The sequence below is a fragment of the Phacochoerus africanus genome, chromosome 5, assembly GCF_016906955.1.
Source record: "Phacochoerus africanus isolate WHEZ1 chromosome 5, ROS_Pafr_v1, whole genome shotgun sequence".
NCBI lineage: Eukaryota > Metazoa > Chordata > Mammalia > Artiodactyla > Suidae > Phacochoerus > Phacochoerus africanus.
The window spans coordinates 59,793,473-59,806,551 of record NC_062548.1 but is presented as its reverse complement, the minus strand read 5'-3'; the positions used below and the strand labels follow the sequence as shown (position 1 = coordinate 59,806,551).

Below are 13,079 nucleotides of genomic sequence, written 5' to 3'. Positions count from 1 at the left end.
TTATACTGGGCTTAAAGTTCTGTTAATATTTCTTTCCATTTATCTGAGGAAATAATAAAAATGGTTCCGTTAGTAAATTACTTTTTATAGGAATAAAAGTCAGAAAAAAAATTAAAGTTTAAAAAGTTTTATATTTACTTGTTTTTATTGCAGACCGTTGTTGGTTTTTGATGACGTGGGGAAGCTCGAATTTATTTCTATATGATATTAGAGAATTTTTAAGTTTCATTTCTAACTAGTGAATGTCTTTTCTTCTTAAAGTAAATCATAAATGCTTGTTTTTATACCTGAAGGATGTAAGGTCTGACTGAGAAATGTTCTGGTTTACTCAATTAAAATCGTTTACATTTAAAAAATTTTGAGAACTTTTTTTTCTGATAAAGTTTAAAGACCTGAAGGTAAATGTTATATTCAGCCCAGTATTTACCCTTGCTCAAGCACAAATATTAAGGTTTATTAAACCTTCATATTAAAGTGAAGTTTTCCTTCCAAAACTTCTGACTATTCTGTTTCTCCTCCCTCTATGGAAAAATAGGACTTTGGGAGGGAAGTTTAAGGAGCTGATATTTGAGAGTCTATCAATGTAGATTTTATACAATATGCCAGGACAGCCTGAGAGGGTAGCGGTTTCTCTCTTCTTTTTGTTCATCTGTATCTTTAAAGTACGATTTTAATTTTTGCATGTTTCTGGGTTGAATGTTTAGTTCCCCTAAACATTGCCAAGGTAGTGTGTAAGACCGCCCCAAGGGAGTCGCGAAGACACCGGTATGGCCAGAGCAGTCCCTGGTTCGCCGCTCTTCCCAGCAGCCTTCTTCCTCGGGGATGCATCCGGGCCTTAGAAGCCTCAGTATATGTGATGGCGAAAATGCCGCGATCTAATTAAGTCAGAAGTTCAAGAACTCTTTGCAGGCGATTCGGTCACAGCTGAAAGTGGGTGTTAGAGGAAAGCGGGAGAAGTCAGCGTGAGCCGCCGCGGAGGAGGACCAGCTGGGTGGGGGTGGCCGGGATCGGGCGCGGGGGCGGCCCACGGAACGCGCATGCGCGGTGAGGGGGCGGGGCCGGGGCGGGGCTGGCGTGGCCTCCAGAGCGGTAGCAGCAGCGGCGGCGGCAGCAGCGGGTCTGGGGCGGCAGCAGCGGGTCTGGGGCTGCAGCGCGGGCGACGGGTTCGCGGCTAGGCTGGGCGCCGCGGGCTGGGGTAGGAGGACCAGTATTTGGAGCCAGGCAGCCGTCCACGACGTGGCGACCGAGCGACGGCGCTGCTGCTGCGGGACTCGAGCGCGCGGCCCTGCCGGACCGAGAACGGCGGGGCGGCAGGGCGTGGGCGCCGCGGGCCGGGACGCGCCAGGTAGGTGCGCCGGACCGGGCCGGGCCGGGTGCGAGGGAGGGGGGCCGAACCGGCGGCTACGAGCCTCCGGGGACCGGGATGCTTCTCGGGCGGAACGGGGCGCGGCGCGCATCCAGACACCCGGCGCGCTGGACGCGGACGGCGCCGCGGTTGTCATGGAAATCGTGCAGCCTAGCGGTTCCCCGGTGGTGGCGTCTCGGGGAACAGCCCGACCCTGGCGAGCCCTAGCTGGATGACGCCCCGGGCGCCTCGGGCTGAGGGGAGTGCGGTGCTGGCGCGGGCGGCGGGGAGCCGGGATGCGGGACGCAGCGCCGGGCTTGGTGCGTCTCCAGGGCTGGATCTAGTGACTCCAGACGCTGAAGGCCTCGCGGTGTTTCGAGTGTAAACAGAACCGGGTAAAAATAAACATGCACCTGGGTCCGCATGCTTCAAACTCTTCCCTTTAATGCCGGCCCACAGCCCCTGACAACATTTCTGCCATCTTTGCTGTTGACATTTTGTTTCTTTATGGCTTTGCTAGTCAAGGAATTGAGGCCTGAGAAACCTCAGGGATCTGGGACCCTCTCTTGCAAAGCTAGTCATGAATGTGCAGGCCATAGAAGATTGAAACACTCAAAACGTCAACGGTTAATTTATGTCTTTGTGGGCGAAGGGAGTGGTGATGAGCTTTGCTCTCCCTCCCCTTGTCGCCTGCCCTCTGACATTACATAATGATGTGTTCCTCCTGCTCCGAGTTTATCCATAATGACAGATCATGAAAATAGTCCTCTGGGTAAGAAAAAAGTATGGGCAGTTGTAAAGCCCGTCTTCTTGTCTTTGGCTTTGCCACTGAATGTGTTTTGGGTTGGGGCAGTGCATTAGAGGCGAATTTGATTTGCCACCTGCCCCTTAGGGCCTCTAAACCAAAGGAACAGGGGATGGGGAGGTGGTTTGAATTTTGCGGTGAAATTCTGCCTGATTCATCTCTGTTCAGTGGATTGTGTGGACTGAGGGCAGGCCGTGGGGTTGGAGACTGAACAGGCTGACTAGGATGTGAATTCTGCATCTGCCAGTTGCTAACTTTGGCTCTCTATTTTCTCATCTCTGGCAGGTGAGAACTGAACTTGCTTTCCAGAGTTTGTTTTGGAATCTAGATGCTATTGGCGTTGGTAACATAGAATAGCTATAGGTTGTCCTTGGATGAAACCCAATTTGTCTTTGGGAAAACAGGCTAACAGGACTTTTTGTCTTTGGATCTAGGCTAGGGCCTTTGTTTTGGGGGTTCTTTGCTGAAATGTTTACTCCTGGAAGATTCAGTTCACTGGTTTCTTTGAAGGAAGTTGGTCCCACATGGGAAGATCAGTGTGATTGGTCTATTGGAGGGTTGGTGTCAGAAGACCATGAAGCTGTCCCAGGGGTGATGTGGCATTTCCATGGAGCCCACAAGGCCTTATTTCTGTGGTGTCTTGTCAGCAAGCCTCTGTAGTAATAAGCCAAAGTTACAGCTACAGGGAGGGTTTGCTCTGAGGACAAGGCTTAAAGGAATGAATGCTGGACAAATTCAAAGAGGAAGCAGAGCCTTTGTTTCTATTGAGTTCAGTGGTAGAATTAGTTGTGCTAATTCTACAGGCTACTTACCTATTTTTCATAAGGCTTATGATATCTCAGTGTGTTTATCTGCTCAGGTACAAGTCCTTTCTCCCAGCTAGATTCAAAGTCAGGAGTAGACAGTATATCTCATTGCTTTTGGAAACTGGATATTTTCTTGTATTGCTGTTAAACTGAGTGCCATTAATTTTTTGTTTGTTTTATATTTTGTTTTATTGCACCTGTGGGATACAGAAGTTCCTGGCCAGGGATTGAACCTGCACCACAGCAGTGACCTGAGCCACAGCAATGACAATGCCAGATCCTTGGCTGCTAGGCTACCGGAGAACTCCCGCCATTAGTTTTGTTTTGTTTTAAGGCCTCACCTGAGACATATGGAAGTTCCCAGGTGGGGGTCGAATCAGAGCTACAGCTGCCGGCCTACACCACAGCCACAGCAACTTGAGCCTCATCTGTGACCTACACCACAGCTCATGGGCAACACTGGATCATTTAACGCACTGAGCAAGGCCAGGGATCGAACCTGCATCCTCATGAATGCTAGTTGGATTCGTTTCCACTGAGCCATGATGGGAACTCCCTGCCATTAATATTTTTTTCTAGAAATCACTTTAAAGGAAAGGATGAAATAAAATAATATACGTGAGAAGTTGTAAGCTGTAAAGCCAGAGAGAGACAGGATGTGTATGACAAAATTATTGACCCTTCAAGTCCCTTTAGCCAGCTACCTACCTGGGAGCATTCTCCTCAGCCAAGCAAATCTACAAATGCACCAGAGGAATGTTACAAAAACGTGTGGGACCAGCTGACCCCCACCACCCATAGTAAGACAGACTAGGGGGGAGACTTTGGACCAAGGCCATATTATCCTAGTTTCTTGTGAAAAACTCCTGTATGGATTATGTATTCCATCATCAGCTACTCAGTGTGTCAGGATGCTTTGGCTTTCACCAAGGGAAGAACTGCACAAATCTGCAGTGAAGAAGGCTTGATTATGTCTTTGCTTCTTCTGTGAAGCTTGATTGATGAGCTAGTCTTGAGAGATCCCGCAAAACAGCCTTTTCCAGGGTGCTGGAACAGAAGCTCTGTGAGGAGAGCAAATTCAGGGGAAACCAGTATAATACCAGGCAGGGCAGACCTGCTTCATTTTGTCTCTGTGCTTTTAAGGAAAGTGCCATCGTGAACTTAATCTATAGGAATTTACCTCTATTTCTATGGATATGCACACCTTGCTCTCTTAAAATATTTTTTGATATTATTTCAGATTCATTGAAAAGTTGCAAGAATAATCCAAAGAGTTTCCAGATAGTCTTCACCCACATGTTGGCATTTGCTTTATCCTCGCTCCTATTCATGTGTGTGATGACTTTTCTCTGAAAAGGTTAGTGGTAGGTTGCAGACTTGGTACGCTTTGACCTCTAAATACTTTGTTGTATATTTCATGAAAACCAGGACATTTTCTTACACAACAGCAGTATGATTATTAAAAAGCAGGAACAGGAAATGTTGATACAACACTCTAATCTGCAGGTCTTTTTCACATCTTACCTGTAGCCCCTTCAGAGCAAAAGGAAATCCAAGATTATGCGTTGCATTAGAATCAGCCTGTCTCTTGAGTCTCCTTTATTCTGGAACAATTCTTGAGGGTCAGCCTGTGTATCTCATGACTTTGGCATTGACATTTTTGAAGACGGCTGCCTGTGTTTTGGATAATGTCCCTCTCCTTGGGTGTGCCTGCGGTTTCCTCCTGCTCAGTTTCGCATTATGCACTTTTGGCAGGTCTAGCACAGGATGATACCGCAGCTGTCCCAGGCTGTCCCACAGTGGGGCACAGACTGTCGATGAGTCCATTCACTGGCCTTTGATCACGTGATTAAGGTGATGTCTGCCAGGCTCCCTCAGGGAAAGTTACCTTTTTTCCCTTTGTCAATAATATGTATCTCATAGTAAGAGCGCTTGAGACTGTGTAACTATACTGCTCCTCCTCATACTTTTCACCAACTAGTTTCAGAATCCATTGATGATTCTTCCCCAGATAGTTATGATAGGTGACAGATGGTGATTTTCTAATTCCACATTTCTGTCTACACTTAGTGGTTGGAATTGTACTAAAGGGAAGAACTTTACTTTCTCCCTCATTTCCCCTTTGATTTATGTCACTGTACTCATGAATTCCTGCTTTATGCAATAGATTATGGTTTGGTATGCTCATTATTCATTTTGTTGCTTCAGTTGTCCCAGACTTGGCCTTCAGGATCCCCTTCCAGCTGGCTCTTACGTCCTTTTGACATGTCCTCATCATTCTCCATGTGAACTTCTTTGCTTTCTGGGGCAAAACCTTCGGGACTCAGCTTGTACTTGCAGACATTTATCCAGAGTCCAGGTTCATTTCAATGGAGAATGACATTTACAAACCCAGATCTGGAGAGTTCCCATCGTGGATCAGTGGAAATGAATCTGACTGTATCCATGAGGATGCAGTTTCGATCCCTGGCCTTGCTCAGTGGGTTAAGGATCCTACGTTGCCCTGAGTTGTGGTATAGGTCGCAGATGTGGATCAGGTCCTGAGTTGCTGTGGCTATGGTGTAGGCCAGAAGCTACAGCTCCGATTCGAACTCTAGCCTGGAAACCTCCATATGCCATGGGTGTGGCGCTAAAAAAAGAAAGAAAAAATTAAAACCCAGATCTGGGAGTTCCTGTTGTGGCTCAGTGGTAAGGAACCCAACTAGAATCTGTGAGGACTCAGGTTTGAACCCGGCCTTGCTCAGTGGCTTAAGGATCTGGGGTTGTCGTGAGCTGTGGTGTAGGCTGGCAGCTGCATCTCTGATTTGACCCCTAGCCTGGGAACTTCCATATGCTGTGGGTGCGGCCCTAAAAAGCAAAAAAAAAAAAAACCAAACAAACCAGAAACCCCCCCACGAAAAACCAAACCTAGATCTGTGTGTTCCTTGCTGCTTCTTGCCGCTTCAGTGGACAAATGTTCTTATCATGAACATAAATAGAGGCACATTATACCAAATTTTCTCTGATTTTCTTTTTGAATTTAATGCTATGTCCTGGAGATCCCTGTGTCCTGACATGAAAAGTTGGGTCTGTATTCCAGAGTGTGGGTGTACCATAAATTACTTGACTGTCCTTTATTGCTGGCTGTTTCCAATTTTCTGCTCTAAAAATAGTGGGGAATCTGTGAGACACATCATTGTCAACACAAATATCTCTGTTTTCTAGATCCCTAGAGGCAGAATTTCTGGGTTAAAGCATAGTATTAATGGCCATCTTTGCCAAATTGCTCCTCACTTCCAAGAGGCTATATCACTCTGTGCTCTTTTCATCAGTAAGTGAAATTGCCTTTTTGCCTTTAACTTGGCCAACACTGTACTGAAGAATATGACTCTTGTTAGTTTTTGCAAATTTAATGGATAAAGAAGACATTGCTGTTTTAATTACATTTCCTAACTTACCAAAAATATTGAAAACCTTTTCTTGCTAGTTTATATTATAGCTTCTGTAAATTACTTGTTCATATCCTTCACCTATTTTTTCTTATTAGATGGTTTATCTTATTGGGTTGTGGAAGCTAGTATAATTTTGGGCTTTATTCTTTTTCGGCCTTAGACATCTCCTTTTAGGATGCATTTTTCAAGCTACAGGAGAAGGAAACGGACATTTTCTGAGCACCTGTACATACCAGGCCCTGGGCCAAGTGTCCACATGCATCCTGGGAGAAGGTGTGTGGGGTATTGAGGATGAAGCTGAGGTGAGGCGTGGCTAAGGCACCTACCTGAGGGTAGTTATAAGTGGTTGAACTGGGGTTCAAACCCAGGTCTGTCTGGAGCTAGTACCATTTCCATCAAGTTACGTAGCTTCCTTCCCAGGATTTTAAAACGAATACTTTCTGTGTCAGTATGGGGATGAACATGAATCACCTGGAGTCCCCAATATCAACAATTTCTGTTTTTAATATCTTGATGTATCTGTTTTATTCCTGGAACTATTGTGGACCCTGGTGCCAAACTTCCCGAGAGCCTCCAATTAGCTGTGTGACCTCAGACAAGTAGCTTAATCTTTCTGTGCCCTGTGTTTTCTCACTGCCAAACCGGGCTAAGGGTAGTAGCAACCCCAGAAGCTTGCTGGGGGTTGAGTTAATGCTCATCAAGAGTTTGGACCAGGCACCTGACCCCATCAGCACCCAGGGACTGAACCTTTAGGATGAATTTGTATGGGGAGCATGAGCAGCAGCCCATGTAGAACCTGGAATTAGCGCAGCCTTTTCTCGTCGGGTTTAATTTCTCAGCAGTCCCTTTCAGTTCAAGAGTCTCGCTGGGGAGTTCCTTTTTTGGCGCAGCGAAATCCATTCTGACTAGGAACCATGAGGTTGCAGGTTTGATCCCTGGCCTCGCTAAGTGGGTTAAGGATCCGATGTTGCCATGAGCTGTGGTGTAGGTTGCAGATGTGGCTCGGATCTGGCATTGCTGTGGCTGTGGTGCAGGCTGGCAGCTATAGCTCCGATTAGACCCCTAGCCTGGGAACCTCCATGTGCCTTGGGTGTAGCCCTAAAAAGACAAAAAAAAAAAAAAAAAAATCTCCCTGGGGTGTGTCCTTCTCCCTCGTAACCTGGCTGGGAAATGAGAACCGAGGGCCCCTGGGTGCTGGCTGCTTGTCTGCTCACTGTCTGGACCTTGCTTGTGCCCTGTCACGTGCCCACCAGTCAGTCCCTAACCCAGGGCAGCTGAGACCCTGTGGGCCTTTCACGTGGAATCAGTTCAGTGGGGTCACCTGGCGAAGGTCTCAAGCAGGCAGTATCCGGTGGGGGAGGGCCATGTCCTGGGGATGAAGAGGAGGTGTCCGTTTTCTGCAGTGGGGTCAGGTAAAGAGGGAGGTGTCCTTCTGCCTCCAGGAGGTGGGGTGGGGGCCGCTGGAGGGGCCAAGCCTTCCCCTCCTTTCCGACCTTGAGTCCCTGCAGCACCCCTTCTCTTACACTTACAGGCAGGATCCTGAGGTCTCCTGAACCCACCCCTCTTCCTGCTCTCTGCCCCCAGGGCTCTGTCTTTGCCCTTGTATGGCTGCTGTTCCAGTAGCTGTCTGATAAAATCAGCTCACTCCAGAACATGGAACTCCATTCCATCCCTGTCCTGTGTGTTGCTTGCATTTCAAGTGGTGCATCCTCTAACGCTTGAGTCAGAGTTTTCAGGAAGGGTGGCCTAGTGTGCAACTGCTGGGAGTGGGAAGGAAATAGACTTAGGGAGGTGTGTGTTTGTAGAGGACAGGTCCTGTAGGAGGTGAGGATGCCCAGTTAGTTCAAGAGTCTCCCTGGGGTTATGGATTATGGGGTGTGTCTCTTGGGGTGCTTCTGGCTTCCACGTAAATGGTGAGGACCTTTATTGTCTCTCTGAACCAGAGTCCTGCTCTGGCAGCAGTTTTGGAATTTCATCAGGCACCTAGATTCTGCATCCGAGAGTCCGCCTGCTCGTGGCTGTGAGATGGTCTTTAGCATCAGTGGGCCTGCGTGAATGAGCTGTGCCAGCCAGTGTCTGCCTGTCCTCCTCCGAAGTGGGAGCACTTAGGAGCTGACGCTGGAGAGGGCTGGGGGCAGCTGATGTGGAGGCACTCCTCACAATGTGGTTCCCAGGCCATAGTCATCAGCATCACCTGAGATGTGGCAGAAGCGTGGTCTCAGGCCCCACCCCAACCCGCTGAATCAGAAACTCTGAGATAGGGCCCAGCAACAAGCCTTGCAGGTAATTCTGATGGCCTTCTGAGGTCAAGTTGGAGAATGGCTCTGTCTAATCAAGACCACCCCTGAGCCCCACCCCCTGCCCCCCAAGCTCCCAAGATAGGCTGAAGGGAGAGCCAAGTTGGTGATCAGCCCACAGCATCACCAAGCATTTCAGGAGGCCAAGGGCACTGTGCTCCCTGTGCCCCGGGGTATTGGTCCAGCTCAGTGTCCCAGCTCCGGAGCGTGGCCCAAGTCTTCCCTGCAGGGCTGGGCGCTGAGGGAAGCATGCTGGTGACCCGCCAGCCCCGCTTCTCTCTGGCCCCACTGGGGGGATGGAAGCCCTGCTGACTCACTTCCCGAGGCCATTCAGGGGTGTAGCATTTGCTCACCCTGCTGCTTCTCACTCACTGGGGAGACTAGAAAGCAGTGGACAGTCAGGGCTGGGAAATGTTTAGGGAACTGGCCTGAGGGAAATTGGCCTCCGGGACTACTTTTAGTGGCAGCGTATCACTCTCTGGCACTACTGCTGTGACCTGCTTTTTTGTCCCCTCTCGCAGACACAGCTCCAGCTTCACGTTTGGGTGAAGTAAGACAGCCGCCTCCCCAGGTAGTTTGTGAGATCAGAATAGCCCACCGTTCCAGATTTTTCCTGGAACTAGTAAGCTGCAGTATTTCCAGATTTTCTTGACTTTGCAAGGCTTAAGGTTCACCTCACTACATAAAAACGGTGTAGGAACCGTCTCACACACCTGCACCACCACATGGGTGCTAATTGCTGAGGAAGAAGGAGCAGCTAAGCAGCACACTGGCTGGGGAGGGTCCAGAACCGTGTTTCAGACAGCAGCGGTTCAGTGTGAGGTTATAACCAGCATCCAAACAGTTTTTGAAATAATATAGGAAATATCCAAGTACATTTCCCACAGGGAGGGTAAGCATTTTGGGTAAAACACATAGTTATTTGCATTTGGTGTGTGTTGGGCATTGTCACAATGTGATTGTTTCTTACTATGGGTTTTTGTAAAAATGTGTCAGACCCACGGGTCAGGCCCTGGAGGGGGCGTGCCCTCCTGGACGTATTCACCCACGGGCTGTGGCCTGGGGGCTTGGCGGCTCACCCTAGGAAACCAGAGGGACCTTTTACAGATGCGGGCCCGGGGAGTGGGGGCTGGGCCCATGAAGAGAAGAGGGCAAAGCTCGGAACTTCTGGTCTTGCTCTGGTCTGTTGGTGGTGGTGCTTGTCCAGCTGGGCCAGATCCTCCTGATGGTATTGGGGATCCTCACACGGCTGCTCAGAGACAGGGAGGCAGGGGCAGGGAGTATGTCAACTTGTCAGAGGTTTACAGTTTGTCTCTGGACCCTGAGCTATCCTTCTATAGCACGTGGCTACCTGTGGGGGAGGGGGGAGGGAGGGAGACAGGTGGAGATAGGTGTGGCTAGGTATCTGGATCTGCCTTGTTTTGAGGCCGGCCCCCCTTTTTTCCTCTGTGCCTTAACAATAACAGGACAACTCCTCCATCGCCTTGGCTGCCTGTGAGACGGTGTGATATGCATTATTTAACACAGGGGTTCATCTGGTTTGCATCACAGCATATGCAGTAATGTCTTCAAGTGTTTGTGGCTGTTTTTTGAGGGGGGGCAAGGTGGATTGTGGGAAGAAAAGTGCTGGACGAGAACCAGAGTCAGCTTTCTCCTCTGTGAAATGGGAGGTGCCCAGCAGGGGGTGCGGGGTGTGGGCTGGAGTTAAATAGCACAAGCAGGAGATCTGAGTGCTGTGCTCTGGACCAGGGCTTGTGGGAAGTCACTGTCTTCCAAGAGGCCCCGGGGTCTCCCCGTCAGCTTTGCATCCTTGCTAACTTTCTCCTGCAGTGCCCTGAATTTAAAAAATGTCTTCAAAGAGTGGAGTGCACCCCATCTCTGAGACCTGCCCAGGGCACCTCTGAGGGGAAATGTTGCAGAAGAAGGAGGTTTTTGAGAAGCAGGGGACCTCCAGCAAAGGTCAGAGGAGAAGGATGTGGGCAGAAGGGAAGAGGGAAGTGGGAGGGGCCTGGGCACCTAGATTTTTAGTCAGGTGGCCACGGACCCAGCTGTCTTCTACTGACACTTTGGTGTTTTTCAAAAGCATGTAGAAACATGATTGTGAGCAGGGGATGTGAAGTATCTTCACACTTCTTATTTATTACGTCGACTGTGTTCTGCATAAACACATGGTCAACAAAGTGATCACACTGTGTAATTGGGTCATAATCTAATGGCGGATAAAGTGGTGCAATTGATGGAGCCTAGTTAGGAGGGGCTGTGTGCCAAGAAATACCAAGATGCCCCAGACCCTTTCAAACGTTGCTACTTCCCTGGGTTGGTGGAGGAGCGCTGGGGGGGGGGGGTGGATGGCCTTGGGGAGGCACCTTGCTGGCTGTGCCCACTTGGCGTGAGGAGGAGGGCGCCTTGGGCTTTGCTGGTGCCTGGTGACTTGGGGAGGTCAGCCTGAGTTTTCCTACTCCTTCCTTGTTGGTCTAGGGAAGGTCAGCCACTGTGTTCCTCCCCCTTGGCCCCTGGTCCTGCCTAGCAGTGAAGTTGTGGTGGAGCCTGAGGGCTGCAGGGGTGAAGTGTTGTGTGTGCTCAGTTTTTTTTTTGTCTTTTTAGGGCTGCACTTGTGGACTATGGAGGTTCCCAGGCTAGGGGTCTAATTGGAGCTACAGCTGCCAGCCTACACCACAGCCACAGCAACCTGGGATCCGAGCCGCATCTGTGAATTACACCACTTTTGGCAATGCCATATCAAGCCTGCATCCTCATGGTTTCTTCAGTCAGCTTCATTAACTGCTGAGCCATGAAGGGTACTCTGGTGTGCACTTGATGTGGTTGCCGTTGGGCTCTGACACAGGTGTGCAGAGTCTGTTTAAGGGAAGTGCTTCCCAAGCCCATGGCCTTGGAGGTCCACCGCCTCCTGCTTCTGTGTTCTTTCGCCCAGCCTCCCTCTGCAGTGATGCAGCTCGGCCTCCTAGAATGGAGCAGCCTTGTGTCAGAGACGCTGGAGGATGCGGGGTCCATGGAGATGGAAGCTGCCTGTACATCATGCTGACCAAACTTCTCTTGGCCTAAGGAGGGCATCTAGTGTCTTCCCCTCTTTTGTCCCTCCCCACACCCCTACTCTGAGGCTCTTTGCAGAAAGTTGGGCCAGTGTGTATGTTTAAGCCCAAACCTGTGTTGTTCTGCCTGGCCTGCCGGAGACCACTCCACTCCCGGCTCTTTTCCCTGGTCAATTGTGTACAGTGGTCATCTGGCTCACTTCTGGATTCTCTCTTTCCGGCAGCTTGGCCTCCTTCCCTGACTTCTCCACCTCCCTCTCACTGACCTCCTTTTACTCTGTTTTTTGACCTATTTCATTTCCTATTAGCCGTTCCTGTTTACATAAAGGGTACATAGATTTAAAGTTATTGGTTAAGGAGTTCCCATTGTGGCTCAGCAGGTTACAGACCTAATGTTGTCTCTGTGAGGATGCAGGTTTGATCCCTGGCCTCGCTGAGCACGTTGAGGATCCGGTGTTGCCACAAGCTGCAGTGTAGGTCGAGGATGTGGCTGTGGCTAAGATCAGGTGTGGCTTTGGCTGTGGTCTAGGCCTTAGCTGCAGCTCTGATTTGACCCCTAGCCTGGGAACTTCCACATGCCACAGATATGGCCCTAAAAATGAATGAATGAATGAATAAGTAAATAAAGTTATCAGTTAAGGCATAAACTGATTAAAAAGAAAAAAGGCCTGGAAATAGGATTGGTTGACTTTTTTGGATTGTAAGGGCTGATTATACTAGGGAGAAACTGTTTTATAAAATAACTCTACAGCGAAATGAATCTTCTTATGCTTATAAGGTCTTGTGAGGATGTTCTGACCCGTGCCTGGAGCCCAGGGTAAATTTGAGAATGCTTTGTTTAAAGGTCTCATCCTGAGAAAATGGGAATGGACTTAATGTTAACGAACTTAAATCTAAAGCGGTACCCTTCCTTATCCCAGCCCTCAGCACTCCGGGATGGTGACATTTTCCACTCTCCGATATAAGTGGGGAATGGTCAGCTTGTTAGGATTAACATCTGGCTGTGTAACAGAACAGATCTGAAGGAACAGAGGCTCAGTCAGGGCAGGCATTTTATCTCTCTTTCGTGTACTGAGGTCTGGAGGTGATCCCTTCCATCCCTGAGCCCAGGCCTTGTGTCCGGGACAGCGGCTAGAGGCACACCCAGCTCATGGGCCTTCCGGACACCAGGCTGCAGGAGGGCGGGCTTCCTAGAAGCCCTGTCCTTGTATCTTGTTGGCCACACCCGAGAGGGAGGCGGGCAGCCCCACGCCAGCTAAAGCCGGAGCCCTGGGCCTGCTACCAAGGAGGAAGGGAAGAATGGACATTGGAAGCCGCCAGCTGTGTCTTGCCTGCAAGTTGTTAT

General features: G+C 49.4%; 1 protein-coding gene across 8 annotated transcripts in view; it reads left to right on the top strand.

The window, feature by feature from the left end:
* Positions 1-1,083: 1,083 nt before the first annotated feature.
* Positions 1,084-13,079, top strand: part of INPP4A (inositol polyphosphate-4-phosphatase type I A) — a 125,320-nt gene continuing 113,324 nt past the window's right edge. For 3 of the 8 annotated variants that reach the window (XM_047781492.1, XM_047781486.1, XM_047781488.1), the window contains exon 1: positions 1,105-1,345. The gene's annotated coding sequence lies outside the window, so the exon portion shown is untranslated. Of the gene's footprint in view, positions 1,346-13,079 lie in introns of all 8 variants that reach the window. The other 5 variants (XM_047781490.1, XM_047781493.1, XM_047781489.1 and 2 more) reach the window with 3 other exon arrangements.